At 55.0% G+C, this 15,512-nt stretch overlaps 2 long non-coding RNA genes across 2 annotated transcripts; one reads left to right on the top strand and one right to left on the bottom strand.

Annotated features, from left to right (window-relative positions):
- The first annotated feature begins 6,608 nt into the window (after window positions 1-6,608).
- On the top strand, window positions 6,609-7,943 carry LOC124247617 (uncharacterized). The gene is made up of 3 exons (XR_006890779.1): window positions 6,609-6,860; window positions 7,332-7,449; window positions 7,644-7,943. It is a non-coding gene; the product is annotated as an uncharacterized LOC124247617 (long non-coding RNA).
- Window positions 7,944-11,494: 3,551 nt separating this feature from the next.
- LOC124247810 (uncharacterized) lies at window positions 11,495-14,762 on the bottom strand. Its single transcript, XR_006890827.1, has 3 exons — window positions 14,555-14,762; window positions 13,987-14,120; window positions 11,495-11,665 (listed from the first exon to the last, which is right to left on the bottom strand). It is a non-coding gene; the product is annotated as an uncharacterized LOC124247810 (long non-coding RNA).
- Between the last annotated feature and the right edge of the window lie 750 nt (window positions 14,763-15,512).

Genomic DNA, 15,512 nt, shown 5'->3' with positions numbered 1-15,512 from the left:
CATCTCCATCTCTACCTCCATCTCCATCTCTATCATCTCCATCTCTGTCATCTCCGTCTCCATCTCCATCATCTCCATCTCTACCTTCATCTCCATCTCTATCATCTCCATCTCCATCATCTCCATCTCCACCTTCATCTCCATTTCTATCATCTCCATCTCTGTCATCTCCGTCTCTATCTCTGTCTCCATCATCTCCATCTCTACCTCCATCTCCAACTCTATCCATATCCATGTCTATGTTTAATCTATGTCTATATCATACCTATGTTTAGTGCCCAGAATATATAAAGAACTTCTACAAATTGATATGGAAAAACAGATGACAAACATAAAAAGGTGCTCAACTTCATTAATCATCATGAAAATAAAAATTAAAGTCACAATGAGACACCGTTACACACTGAACAGAGTGGCTCACATGGAAAAGGCTGACCTCCGTGGTGCTGGTGAAGGGGTGGCCGACTGGAGCTCCTCACACTGGCGGTGGGGCGTAAATTGGTACAACCACTTTTGAAAACTGGTGGTCTCGACTGAAGCCGAGTGTGTGCCTGCCCTCCCACCCTGCAGTTCCTTTCCTGGGTGTCTGCCCCAAAGAAACGTGTACCAATGGTCACAAAAAGACTGTCCGCAACAGCAGTATTCATATAGCCCAACCCTGAGAACAAGCCAAATGCCCACCCACAGAGGAGCAGGTACGTTATGGTTTGTCCACAAGTTGGACTGCGCTGCGGCGACATGAATGAACGAGCCACTCCACACAATTAGATGGGGAATCTCACAGACACAGTGTCGGATGAAAGAAGAGGACACGACAGGATGTATATCATGTAATTCCTTTTATATGAAGTTAAAAAAAGAGGCAAGATCCCTTTCTGGTGTAGAAGTCAAGATAGTGGTTGTCTAGATGGGGGGTTAGTGATGGGAAGTGGCAGGAGGGGACCTCTGGAGGCGGCAATGTCCTCTTCTTGATCTGGGCTTGATCACATGAATGTGCTCGATTTGTGAAAAGTCACGGAGTTGGACACGTAGTATGACAGTTTTTTATGCATATTATACTGTACTTTAATAAAATGCCTCCTTAGAAAAGCTGATGTGCCCAACAGAAGCCTCCATGGGAACCTCTGAAGGGGGCTGGGGTCCAGCTGAGGGTGCCCACTCTGGATTTGCATTGATCCACTGGGAAGCCCACCCCAAAAGGGGACAGAGCCCACACAGTTTTGGCAAGGTGGCGACGGTGGTAGAATGTCACGGAGCATGAAGCTCCTGAAGGATCTCAGAGGGCGCCATGTTTCCAAACCCCCACTCTTCAGAAGAGGAAACATAACCCAATGGGGAGGCCACTTGTCCACGTCACTCGAGGCCCCTGCCCGGTGCTCGCCCCTGGAGCCCATCACCACACATCTGATGGCTCTGCCTGGGAACAGTGACGGGTGTTCTGCCTCTTCTGGTGGACTTTGAAGTCTCCATCATTCCTTGTCGAGTGGTCCTATGCATGGTCTGTGGTCCAGCTGACGTGGCACCTGTCGGTGCTACTTCAGTGCATGCACTGCAGGTGGAAGGGCTGGTCCCCGCCTGCCGAGGGTCTGGGGCCCGGGCGCGCTTCCCCAGAGCCGGCGATGTCTCCGAGGAAAAGGCACCTGGAGCCCTGAGGAGGGAGTGGCCTCCTTAAGGACAACTGTGGGCAAGAAGGAGTGAGTGGGGAGCAAAGTGTAGGGGCCCTGCCGCCTTGGAGACCGGATAGGGAGGGACTCAACCCCCCAAGCAGAGTCCTGGTTCCATCCCCAGGGGACATCCTATTCAGGTAGGTCTGGGGCCCCGGGACTCTGCATTTTCTCAAATGCCCCAGGCGACTCCTGGGCACAGGGGCTTTATCCGCAATCACAGTCGCCTGCTTCCTTGACCTCCTCATCGCTCTGTATCTTACTCCTCCTTGAAGCCCCTCGTGTTTGTGGCCAGGACATTCTGGATGGAGGTGAGGCCAGGGACCCAGAGGACCCAGCTCCTGTGGCTGAAAGGTGGGAACTGTGGCTGTGTGCCCTGTCCGCCCTTAGCCCGCGCTGTCTGAGGGTACCCAGGAGTTTTTGCTGCATGCAATTCTGGAGCCCCCAAGGAGCAGCCCCGTCCCCTACCTCCTCCACCGAGAGCGTCGGTCTACCCGCAGCCTTGTGAATTCTCTCCCTGCCTCCTGTTTCTCAGTTCTATTATTTACCAGCGGAAAAGGCAGGGGCTCCTCTCCTAAGACCAGCTTCGCCCTTTATTCAGCTCTCTGGCTGCTGAGGCTTTGAGTGAAGCGCGATTAGAACCTCTTACAGCTGACCTTCTGGGGCTGGTCCCGTTATTGTCTGACTGCCGATTCACCCTGACACACAGCACAGGTGGGCAACACGACTGACTCTCCAGCGCCGGAGAGGAGGGGCCCGTGGACAGTCCCTGACTGTGCTGAGCGAAGGAAAGAGAAGGAGGAGCGGGTGCCCAGGCAGGGGCTGGGGGCCGACATGGGCCAAGGAGAGAGCAGCTGGAATGCAGGACCTGAGAGACGCACTTAGAGGTTCCAAAGAGCGATCTTGGGAGGCGATCTGGCGTGGGTCCTGTGCTCCCCGGGGGCAGCCAGCTGAGATTTACTTCGAAAGTTTATGAAAGGCAGCTTGCGAAAAAATGGCAGATATTCCTAAATGGTGTTTCCTGGAATGGCCAATGACAGGCCACAGGAGACTCACGCGGTGGGGTGGCAGGTGTGGCAGCCTGACTGTGGTGATGAGCAAATGGGGAGTGAGCACGTGGAGGGGGTTCTGGAGAAGTGTGTCTAAAGAGGAAAGCAAGAGGGGGCAGCTAGCCAGTCACGCGGGGGTCCCATGGTGAGGGCAGGCGGGCGATGGGTATAGGCTCAGAGGTCTGGCTGGGCTGCGTTCAGTGTCAGCTCCATGTCCATTGGCTGTGTGACCTGAGGCACAGCTTTGTGTGTGTGTGTGTGTGTTTTAGGTCAGATTCACATAACATGAAACTAACCATTTTAAAGTGAACGATTCAGTGGCATTTAGTTCATTCACCATGCTGTGCAACCGTCGCCTCTATCTAGTTCCAAACGTTTTCATCACCCCAAAACAAAACTCTGTACTCATTAGCAGTCGCTCCCAACCCCTCCCAGTCCCTGGCAATCACTAATCTACTTTTGTAAGTGTAGATTTCCCTATTCTGGATGTTTCATATGAACTGCATCATCTAGTATGTGGTCTTTTGTGGTGGGCTTCTTCCCCTTGTCATCATGTTTTCAAGGTTCATCCGTGTTGTGGCGTGTGTCAGGGCCCCACTCCTTTTTGAGGGCTGAGTAATATTCCATTGTACAGATAGGCCACAGTTTTCTTATCCGTTCATTGGCTCGTGGACATTTGGGTTGTTTCCACCTTTGGGCTATTGTGAATCGTGCCGCTGTGAACATGTGTGTCCAGGTACTTTTTTGAGTATCTGTTTTCAATTCCTTTGGGCATACACTTAGGAGTGGAACCCTGGGATATATGGCAATTTTCTGACTGAGTTTTGAGGCACCGTGGACCAGTTTTCCCACAGTGGCTGAGACATTTTACATTTCCACCAGAAACGTGTGAGGGTTCCTATTTCTCCACATCCTCACCAGCACTTGTTGTTTTCTTTCTTTCTAAATTTTTAAATTACAGCCATCCTAGTGGGTGTGAAGTGGCATCTCATTGTGGTTTTGATTTGCATTTCCCTGATGATTAATGATGTTGATTTGCATATCTTCTCTGGAGAAATGTCTATTCAAATTCTTCGCCCATTTTTTGGGTCAGGTTCTGAGGCCGAGTTTTGAGCCTCTTTAAGCCTTATTTTCCTCATCTGTAGAATGGGGAACATAACAGTGCCTCCCCTTTGGAAGGGGGCCACTGCCCTAGCTTGCCCGAGGCCATCCCGGTTTTAGCAGTCCCGGGAAGCCCCTCGGTCTGGACAAACTGGAGTCACTGGTCACCCTGCGTGGGGTCGTCGAGGGGATGGACTGAGACCGGGCACGGAAAGCTCAGCAGAATCCCTGCTCAGTGAACGTCAGCTGTTAGTGATTTTAATCGTGTTTGGTACTCGCTCACGGTAGAGAAGTCTGAAAAGCAAAATCCAAAGGCAGAAATAAAAGTCACCTGAAACCTACCACGTGGTGTGTTTTTGAAGCTTTAAAATGTTTTTTAGATGATAGAGCTTTGTGCCTGTTAATACACGGAGGGGAAGGAGGCAGTTCTAATCGTCGTGATTTAGTTAGGAGGATTTATTGAGCATCGCGATGCCTAGCTGCAGAAGGGAGGAGTTGAAGGCGCAGGATCAGAAGGAGAAAGTTGCTGTGCGGGGACCCTTGCAGGGCAGGGAGTGGAACGCACGGGCAGGGAGAAGGGACCGGCGGTAGGCTTCCAGTGGAGGAGGCGGCGCTCGGTCCTGCTTCTCCTTGTGGCATCTCAGTTTCCAGAAAACATTAGATGTGGCCTCAGCCCATGGCTCTGAGGCACGGGCCACATCAGGAGCCTCCTGGGAACCCTTTCCGCCTCTTCTCTGGGGGGTTAGGAGGCAGGGCCTCCCATCTGAGAGTCCCAGCCAGGCTCTTGAGCCCTTCTGCTCAGTCGTATACTCAACACAAGCTGAGCGCTTCTGTGGGTCAGAGCCTGTGCTGAAATGTGTGGGGGCAGGGATGAAGCACCTCGGGACCCCCTGGAGAAGCTGCAGAGCAAATGGAGCCTGGGCACCTGGGAGACTGTGCTGGGTCACGCTCTCAGTTCTGGGGAGCCCCTAACGCCCCGGGAAGCACACTGGGATGTGGTTGTTCCTGGTGGGAGAGGCCACGTCTGGAATGTGGAGCAGGTGCACAGCAAGCAATGATGGTCCCTGGATCCCTGTTACAGCCCGCTGGGGCCCTCCTAGCCTTTTCTGACCTGGAGGATGTGATAGGCACACCTGGTTTGCCTGGCCAGGAATCAAGACAGCCCATGGGAAGTGGAGAAACAGCCTCGGGATTCGAACTCCCAGGATGCAGGGTCCAGGCCTGTCTGGTGTCCTCGGCCCATGGTGGGTCATGTGCAAAGATGAGAGGCAGAGGGACGCGAGGTGACAGCGGCCTGGCTCTGGTTATCGGCTCTGCCACTTACCGGCTATGTGACCTTGAGCAAATCATGTTTTTTTCTAGTGACAAGATTGCACTGGAGCCTCTTAAAGTGCCAAGTTCAGGAGGATCCTCAGGAAGACTGTGTCCTCCAAGACCCCTGGGTGAGTCAGCTCCCACGCAAAGCTACCTCTGCCCCAGACACCAGCCAGCGAGCTGCGGAGGCAGCCGCTGCCGAATGAATGTGTGTTCTGTCAGCACGTGTTGCTGGGCCTGGAACTCACTGCCAGGTTAGACTTTCCCTGTGCCATTCCAGACTGCGGGGCCTTGACCAAGGAGTCAAAGTCGTAGGGAGGCTGGTTTGAGAGACTCCGTAACCATTCAAGTGATGTAGAATGGAACAGGCTCCCTTGTGAGCTAGCGAGCAACCTGTCTCTGGGGATGTTCGGAAAGAGAAGAGAGACAGAAGATGTGGCAGACAGACTCTAAGCTGATTCCCGTGATCCCGCCAGCTGGTGTTCAGGACCTTAGTGTGGGCAGGACTGGTGACTTGCTTCTAACCAATGGAACAGAGCAAAGACGATGAGATGTCACTTCTGTGGTTACATTACATAAACTTGTGACACCTATCTTACAGAGGGACTCTCCCTCTCGCTAGCTTTGAGGGACCAAGTGGCCATGTTGGGGTGGCCCACATAGCCAGGAGATGAAGGCAACCTCTGGCCAATGACCTGCGAGAAACTGAGGCCCTCAGTCCAATAGGCCACAAACAACTGGATTCTGCCAACACCTCTGGGAGTTTGGAAGTGGACCCTTCCCCAGTCGAGCCTCAGATGAGACCGCAGCCCTGACCTCAAGTGCAGCTTTCAGATGAGCGTGAAGCAGAGGACCCGGCTAAGCCATGCTGGACTCTGGAACAACAGAGATGTGAAATAATAAATGGGTGTTGTTTTAACCCGTTAAGTTGTGGTGATATTGTTATGCAGCAATAGATGACCAATACAGGATGTTGTAAAGGAATTGTGTGTGTCACCCTGAAGGCCAGACTGGCTTTCCTGTAAGACCTCTTCCCACCTGGAGAGTCTAGTGCGTGCCTTACTCATCCTTATATACTGCATTATGCCTAGTTCAGTTTCTTGCGCAAAATAGGGACCCAACACATCTTGAAGTGGTATGCTGCCTTAGCATTGGTTTATGCATCAGAGAAACGGGAGGCCTGGCCCGTGAGGAGGACGTGCTGGGGCAGAACAGGGTCAGAAGCTGGAAGCCTGGATGCTGCGCTCTTTCCAGCTGCTCCCTCCCAGTGTGACCTCGAGTGAGACTGTCTGGGCTTCGTGTATCTTATCGGACCTCCCCACTCACAGGTTTGTGCAGGTCAAATGAGCTAACATGGCAGCCTGTTAAGAGGCCCACAGAGGTAAGGAATTATGATTATTTGTTATGAAATGTCACAGACATTCCTGTTGGGTGACTCACGAGGCTCGGGGACTTGGAGAGTTTCCTTCCAAATAAGGCTTGGATGGAGCTTCTCGTCAGCCTGGAGCCTCTGGGAGCCGGTCTAAGGACTTTGCTGACCCTACCTGTCTCTCCTCCACTCTTGTTAGAGAAACCCACCCGGAGACCTGCGATTCCCAAGCCCGAGTCTCTGTTGAAACCGGTGGACGGTCTCCCTGACGTTTGATGAGGTCCGCCCTCAGCACGGGCAGGTGGCAGGGCATCGTGAGCCTGGCTGCATGAATACAGGAGGTGACCTCGGGCTGGCTCCGGGGTAAGGAGAGAGAGAGGAAGGTGGGAGGACAGTCACCGGGAGACACCAACCAATGTCCTTGCCAGGATTTTGGAGGGCTGCACCTTCTTACATTTATTCACTACCCTTTGTAGCAAACCATCATTAGTATCAAAACTTCCATTTCACTTCTGGGGCAAATCTGCTTAAAAGTTGCCAGCGCTCTCTTCTGTTCCTGAGTTGAAATCCTTAGAGTTTTCAGGGCCTTTGGGCAGTGTCAGAAGACACTCCCCCCCCAGGGGTCCAGGGCGCGTGAGGGATAGGGGTGCTCTGCTGGCCTGTCCTGGGTGAGTGAGAGAGAAGTGTGACCCATCGGCCATCGCGGCCTGTGGGCCTCGCTGCAGATTCAGGCTGACTGGACAGGAGAGCGTGTTGTCATTGAGCAGGGCGTGTGCTGCTCGAGATGGGAGCACGGGTATACGTTCTGATCCACTCCGACCCCTCATTTCGCAGGAAAAAGGTTGCGACAGGCTCTGGAACTGGGTTTGTCCGGCTATGGCGCTCCTGGCCCTGTGACCTTCAGCAAGCTACTTCACCCCTCCTCGGCTCTGTTTCCTTCTGGGCTCGGCATGTAAGCGCTATATGAACACACACATTTATACACATATGCATGATACACATGAAACGTATAGACTAGCTATAATGCACATATAAATATATGCACAAATATGTATATGTAATATGAATATATATTTACATATGTGTTAGCTATGATTTTCTGTTGATTTCATTAAACTTTTCACAGGTTATGACCTTTTTATTTAGCTATTTTTAGTGCATCGAGTATCTACTATGTGCCAGGCACTGTTTTAGGAGGTGGAGACACAGCAACGAGCAACGGAGACCCAGTCCTTGTGCCGGTGGTGCCGACGTTCCAGTGTGGGAAGCAGATAACGAGGAAGGAGGCAGACACCTGTTTTGTCGCATGGTGAGGAGTGCCACCGAGCAAAGTCAAGCAGAGGGAGAGACTAGAGAACAGCGGGACTTGTTCTTTTAGACGAGCCATGGGCCGAGGCTGGCTCCCTGTAGCCCGTGGTCATAAATAAAGTTTTATCGGAACACAGCCACGCTCTGTCCCCGACGTGCTGCGACTGCTTGCGAGCTGAATAGTAGCAGCAGAGTCTGTGGTTCACAAAGCCAAAACTACCTGCCGTCTGGCCCTTTATAGAGAACGTTTGCTGACCCCCGTGTAGACGATGCGGTCGGGGAAGACCCCCGGAGAAGGGGAGGAGGCACACTGAGCATCGTCTGTGGGAAGGTGGTGGGAGGCCCGGGGAAGAGTAGGTGCCACGGCCCCACAGGGACGTGCCAGGCGTGGCCGAGCACAGGAAGGCCAGCAGGAGTCGGGGACGGGGGCTGTGAGGGTTTGGGCTCTTACTCTGATAGGGATGGAACCGAGGAGAGGCTGCTGTGTGACACTACATGGCGTGTGTGTGCATGCGTGCGTGTGCATGTGTGCATGTGTGTGCCGTGTTGCGTGTGTGGGTGTGTGCGCGCGTCGGGGTGGGGGCAAGGGGCAAGCACAGGGAGGCGGCTGCGTTAGTCTACGGTGATCTAATGTCTGGACCACAGTGACAGGTTGGAGAAGACAGGAAGTGGCGGATTCCGGATAAATGCAGAAGGCCAGAGCACGAGGATTTGCTGATGAGAGAGAATCTCTGTTTGGAATCTTGGAGAGTTTGTTGAACAGATGAATGAATGCGGTGACTTTCCAGAGGGCCCGAGCTGATCGGTGCCGCAGCAGGGCCTAGAAGTTGCCTCCTGGCTCCCAGGACCCGCCCTGCCCCAAGGCTGGTGTTCTAGAGGCTCCCGGATGAGAGTCTGCCCAGGGTTGCCGACCTGTGGACACGCCAGGAGTCCTAGGCTCCCAGGACACCCAGTAGCCGGATGTAACCAGGTCCACATCTCTTGCCTCCCGCCGTCCAGGCCGAGATTTCCTCTTGACCAGCCACTGCCACAGAGTCCACTGGAGGGGAGAGAAAGTTGCTTTTCCTTCCTCCGTCCAAATTCACCAGACTCTCACCTCATTATGCTTCTCTTGGCCCTGAGACCAGACTCGCAGGGAGAAAGTTGAGCTGCGTCCGGAGGAGTTCTCAGGAAGGCTTTCATCACCTTTAATGATTGAACGCAGCCGCCTGCTAACAGGTGAGCTCGCTCCTGTGTTTACACTAATTAGGTAGCACCCGGGGGGCTCTGGCGGTGCCAGGCGAGGTGTTGCCAAGGAGAATGACTCATAGTACAGCAGAGGCAGCCCGAATTGAGGCCCTCGCCCTCTGTGCGGTCATGCGGGGCTGCAGGCTCCGACAGGCAGGCGTGGATGAGGGTCCTTTGGAGAGGGCGCCGAGCCCTCTGGGGCTTGCCTCAGAGTCCCCGTGCTGCCGGGGAGCCCCCTCTGCTCTGCACTCTGGTGGCCTCTGCGGAGCCCTCGGGGGCCGCGGGAGAGGAGAGGACAGGTCCCTCCGCCGTGTGCTCACCCCAGCTTCCTCGCTCACGCTCACGCCTGGGACTCGGTCAGCCTTCCAGGCAGGGAGCTGCCCGAGCTCAGGGCGGGGTGCCGGTGGCCTGTGCCGACGCCATGCCCTGCTTCTGGGACCTCCCACAGCAGAGCTCAGTGAGTGTCCGCAGACGTTTGCATGGACACCTGTCACCTTGCCAGGGGCGGTGGCTCCTGGAGACACCTCAGCCCCATCGTTTCCACCTGTCAGCTGGGGGAAAGACCTGTGTGTCAGATTCCGGCATCTCTCTCTGCCTGTGGCCGGCTGTGCCTGCTTTGAGGGTGGGCAGCTGGGAGAGTCACCCTCTGATTCAGCATCCAGAGAAATAAGGAGGTTAAACTGTGGCCTCCTGTGGAGACGAGGCCGACCCCCTTCTTTGGCAAAGGCTGTAGGGATCCTTCACTCTTTGTTGCTGTTTAGAAACAGCTTTATTGAGACATAAGGCACACATGTGTCGTGGGCTGAGTTCCGTGCCCGAATCCGTATGCTGAAGCCCTAACCCTGAGTGCCTGGGAATGCACTGCATTTGGGGGGAGGACCTTTAAAGAGGTGAGGAGGTGAAAATGCGGCCGTGAGGGTGGCCCTCGCACAACGCGACTGGTGTCTTTACTAAGAAGAGGAAATTCGGGCACACAGAGAGACAACAGGGCTGCGTGTGTGCAGACGGAGGACACGGCGAGGAGGTGGCAGCTGTGAGCCGAGGAGAGAGGCCTGGCGAGAGACCGGCCTGCCTGCACCTGCATCTCGGCTGCAGCCTCCAGAGCGGTGTTTCATCCAGCCAGGCTGAGGCATTTTGTTACGATAGCCCAGCAAACTAGTGAACCGTGCCACTCGCCCCTTGACATTTCACAGTTCAGTGGATTGTGGCTGATTCACAGCTTTCTGCAATCATCAGCACAGTCAACTTTAGAGCATTTTCATTTCCCCAAAAAGAAGCCTTGTACCCATTAGCTGCCTCTGCTCTATCCCTCATCCCTGTCCCCTCCTTAGTCCATGGTAACCACTAATCTACTTTCTGTCTCTGTGGATTTGCCTGTTCTGGACATTTCATATAAATGGGTTCATACGCTGTGTGGCCTTTTGTGTCTGGCTCTTCACTGAGCCTAATGTTTTCAAGGTTCATCTAGGTCGTAGCGTGCATCAGTGCGTCCTTATTTTCCTTGACTGAGTAATATTCCAGTGCATGGGTAGACTACATTGTGTTTATCCATTCGTTGGTTGATGGACATTGTGCTGTTTCCACCTTTGGCCTATTGTGAATAACGCTGCTATAAACATCTGTGGACTAGTTTTTGTTTGACAATAATATTTTCATTTCCCTTGGGAGTTGAATTGTTGGTCAAATAGTAATTCTATGTTTAATTGTTTGAGGAAGTGGCAGACTGCAGTTTTCCAAAGCAGCTGCACCATTTTACGTTCACAGCCGTGTATGAGGGTTTCAATCCACATTCTCATCCACACTGGGCCCTTCACTTTATTTCCGCCATGATCCGAACATTTTTGTCAAACAAGTCTCGAGCGCTGTCTTAACACTGAGGCCAGAGATCTCCCTGTGACACCCACTTTTTGGCGTAACTAGGACCAGGAGCCTTCCTGTCTCCTGCGTGGTCCTGCTGGGAGCACCCAGCGTCTCCAAGTAATGACGTTGATCATGAGGGAGTGTCCAGCACACCGCCCGACACACACATGCCACAGGCCTGGCCCTCAAGGAGACACCATCCCATAAGCCACGTACACAGTAAGTGCCAGGAGTCATTTCAGGGGAAAGGTGGTCTTAGCCACAGCAGCAGTGGGGGCCTAAGTGTCACTCAGCAACTGCAGAGATGGGGTGGGGGGTAGTCTTGGCCCAGTTCTTAAAGGCGGAGCCCTGGGGCACTTCTGAGTCAGCCGCAAAGTAAAATGGGCAGGACCAGAGAGGGCTTGGGGGACCGCGGCCTGAGGAGGGATACCGGGACAGACACTCCTTTCCAGGGCAGACGCCCTTATGTGTCCCACCCTCCAAATCATGCCCACAGAGTTTGAACTTCCACGGCTTAGAGACCCACACTTGTTCAAGGACAGTTTTGATAAAAGCTGAGCTCATGACTCTGTGCAAACGCAAAATGAAGACGTGTCAAAGATTTTATCTAGCTCGTTAATGAATGAAGATGTCAGGACGGTGTTACAACTGGTTCCAGGAGCCTCACGTCCATGGCAGGCAGGAATGCGGGAGCGCGTTTCCAAACTCGCAGAACTGGCCACGATCCATGGGGCAGAGTCGAGAGCGTTCCGCCGGACATGTCGCTTGCGTTTCTGCGGACAAGGATCATTATGCTTTATTAGGGGTTTTCTACAACTTGCAGAGCGGCAGAATAGCTCAAAAACTATGCAAGGCGAAAGTAACCCCAAAAGATGTGCCAGACAGCACGTCCGTGAATCTTTTCTGCCCATTTCGAAGTCTTTCATGGTTTTCCCTGACGTGCGCCTGGCCAGTTAACGGGACAGCCCTCCAGCTAAGGGAAATGCGAGGAAGAAATGGGGCCCTGGAGGCCTGTGGCCCCTGGGAGGAAGGGCTGGGGCGTGTGGGGCTCAGGGCGGCATTGGGGAATGGAGTTGCCCTGGACGGCAGGAGGACGGGAGGGGCTGGCAGGAGAAGCGGGGCACCAGGACCACCTTCCTGTACTCCTCTTTTCCTTAAAGAGGCGGAGAGCAGCTGCTACTTAATCCTCATCTCGTCTTCTCTGGCCCTGCAAGCCTTCTCCCGCCTGGTCCCTGTGCAGTGGGGGACACACCTGGGGAGAGCTCAGCTGGCCAGGGGGCTCGGGGAGACTGGGACTGTGTTGAGAGAGGCCCCCGGCTCAGCAGCCAGGAGAGCTGACGCTGCGGCCGGGACCCGGCAGCTTCCGTTCTTCCAGGGGCAGGAAGAGGAGCTGGAGGAGCACCGGGCAGCGGCCTCTCCTTTGCTAACGTCCCAGAGCCCGGAGCAGGAACACCTCGTGGGTCCCAGGGTAGGGAGGGCCGTAGGTCATGGCGGAAGCTTGACCATCCTGTGTCATTTTCCGAAGGGGCCCAGGAGGTTTGCTCGGAGAGTCCGACTGGGGCCGATGCCTCCCGAGATCAGGAGGGCGGGTCGGAGCGGGCAGGGCCGCGGCCGGGCAGCTCCCCGGTCAGCCTGGGGGTGCAGTGGGCAGCAGAAGGTCATCTGGTCTCAGAGTCCGGGGCATGCCAGCCTGGCAGGGACCCTGAATCACGGGGGGACTCGACTAAACTCCAAGTGCCGCAAAAAGAAGAAAATGCTATTTCACAGACTTCCTCGTGGAGACTTTTGTGTAGGACGCAGCTCTGATAAGCTGCTCAGCGTGGGAGTCAAGGGGGCGCTGAGACTCCCCAGAGAGCACGGTCGGTCGAGGAGCAAGGGAGGAGGGCAGGCTGCCTGCTGGGGGGGATGGGCCAGGAATCTGCCGATAGAGAGGCCGAGGCTGCTGCGGGCCGTGCCCAGCCTCCCGTCTGAATCAATGTTCCACCAATATGATCAAATATCTGATCAAAGGGGCATCATCCACTAGTGGATCCATGGTGCCAATTAGAAACTCGCAGGAGGGACCCCCAGAGTCTTGGTCTTGTCCCTCTCTGTAACATCCCCCACAACTGGTTTTCCAGTGTTTGAATGCCTCCAGTGACGGGGAGCTCAATACTTTTCAATGGCAGCTGACGCCACCTTGAGACACTTAGGACCACTACAATATTTTCTCATCTACAAGACTGAAAATCTATATTTCCCGAGCTAGCAGCCATTCGTCTTAATTTCGTCACTTGGGGCCACACAGAACAAGTCTATTTTCTTTGTAGCAGCACAGCCCTTCAAAATTCTCAGAGAAAGGCTTTGTCTTCCTGAGTCCGTGTTCTCCAGTCCTGCCCATTTCTGAGGATCTTGAGTACAAGTTCCTTTCTCCTCCTAGTTAGTTCACATGGTTTGATTTAGTCTCTGTACAGCACCCCCCACCAACCCAAAACTAAATAATAGAGATGTCAGGCCAGGATGGAGGAAAGTGAGTTACTATCACCTCCCTTCTTCAGGAGACAATACTTTTAGTAATGGAGCCCAGGAGGGCATCAGCTTTCCTAGGCAGTCCCATTGCTGTTGCCTCAGAGCACTGACCAGTTTCCTGATGTGTGTGATTTGTGTGAATGGGAGCAAGAAACGGGGCATTCATGGCATCGTCTTTCCCTTCATCTTATTTCGGGTCCCATCTGAGGCAAACCCTGACTCAGGGACTTGAGTGGTTTATTTGGGAGGTGATGCCAGGGAGCATCGGCAGGACAGTGGGGAACGAGTGGGGCTTGTGGGAGACAGTGTGGAACGTGGGCTCCAGGGGCGTCTCCCCCTAGAGTGAGGGGCCTCGGCTGTGTCCCCACCCAATCTGGTTGGGTTTTGACTGTGGGCTGCTTTGGGGGAGGGTGTTGACTCCCTGGCACTTCTGCTCTGCTGTGCTCACAGCCAAGAAAGAGACACACGTGCTGGGGGTGGGAAGTCAGATCACTAAGCCCTGAAGGGGGAAGCGTTGCAGGCATGTGGCCACCGCTGGCATCCCTTGAGCCCACGCCCTCCCCATCGCCCTTACAGACAGTCATACCCATGCCAGCCTTTGTCTCATTATTCCCTGGCGTTCTCTGGAGGCGGCGATGTCTTCTCCTTCCTCTCCTCTTAGCATGTGAGGCACCATCATTTCAGGTTGTGTTGGCCCCGGTGCCTGCCCAGCCCCGTCACCTGATATCCCCAAGCAGCGGAGACCAATTAAAGACACGGCCTGGCTGGGACAGACAGACAGAGAGCCCGGCTGCACCGGGCTGGGAGGGCCTGGGCTCGGGCAGGGAGCAGCAATCCAGCCACCAGCTGGGGCAGGGATCAAACCCCATTCCCTGGGGCCTTCCAGGAAGGGGGCAGAGGGGGGCCCACCTCCAGGAGCTGCTCCCTGCTCTCCCCCAGCATGTGAGTCAGGGACCGGGAGGGGAGTGTCACTACCCACAGCCCAGACGGTTTGATGCTGAGCTGAGCAGCTGGCGCTGGGAGCAGGGATGTACTGGGCTTCTCCAGGGAGTGGGTGGGGGTATAGACTTCAGGAAAGAGGGACCTGCTCCACCGCTGGGGCCCTGGGGGGCTGCAGAAACTCACTGACGGGTTTTCAGAATCGGAACCCTAACCTGAGTGCGCAGAGAGGCGATGGTCTCGCGGTGGGCGGTCTGGAGGGTCACGGCCTGCCGCTCTGGGCTCCTGGCGCCTTGTTCCTCCCCTCCCGCTCATGGACCCTCCTGGCTGCTCCCCCCTCCTTCTTGCCTCTGATCCAAAGAGCTGGGGGGCCCTGGGCCTTCTGGGCACCGGGGGAGGCCTTCCTCAGCCAAGGAGGAGAAGTAACTTGCCAGGCCCAGGATTGGTGGCCGACCAGGCCAGGCCAGGCCAGGCCAGCTCAGAGAGTTTAATGAAGAAAATAACAATTCCCAGAGGAGAGCGGAAAGGCTGTTCCCATTTTAATTTTTCCCTCTTGGCAGAAACTAACTTTTCTGTAAAAACAATGAAAAATCAGGGCGGAGTTTCCTCCCCGAGCCACTCAGCACCCCTGGGAGGAAAGGCTTGTGGCCAGGGAGGGAGAGGGGGCCTGGCTCCCGAGAGGTGCCCCGCTGGTGCCGGGCTGGGTGGGCGGCGGAGCGGACCTTGGGCCCAGTCCTTCCAGAGACGGGTCAGCTGGCCCTGCTGGCCACCTGTGTCCCCTGCAGACCTGAGCCCTGCCAGCCCTGCAGATGGCCACAGTGTGGCCTAGACCACCGTTTGCATTCTGTGAAGGTCACTGTTCTCTCCCAGGCACTGGCCAGGAAGGTCCTGCCGACCACAGGGCGGGGCAGCTGGGCCCCGCTGGTGAGGCGGAGAGCCGGGTCACAGGCACAGCCCGGCTTTGTGTTGGGGAGGGGACGTTTCTTTGGGCAGACACATCTCACTGTACTTGCTGCGTTTGACACATCTAGGACTCCAGACCCAAGGGTGGTAGACCTATGATGTGTGTCCCAGAGCTGGCAGCTTGCTGAGCAGGGTCCTGGGAGCCCCTCGGGGCTGCCTCGCTGGTAGACCACTGGCCTCCCTCTGGGCTTCCTGGGCGCTTCCTTCATG

The sequence above is a fragment of the Equus quagga genome, chromosome 11 (assembly GCF_021613505.1).
Source record: "Equus quagga isolate Etosha38 chromosome 11, UCLA_HA_Equagga_1.0, whole genome shotgun sequence".
NCBI classification, from domain to species: Eukaryota; Metazoa; Chordata; class Mammalia; order Perissodactyla; family Equidae; genus Equus; species Equus quagga.
Note: the sequence above shows the minus strand (reverse complement) of the source record. Positions and strands in the feature narration are given on the sequence as shown.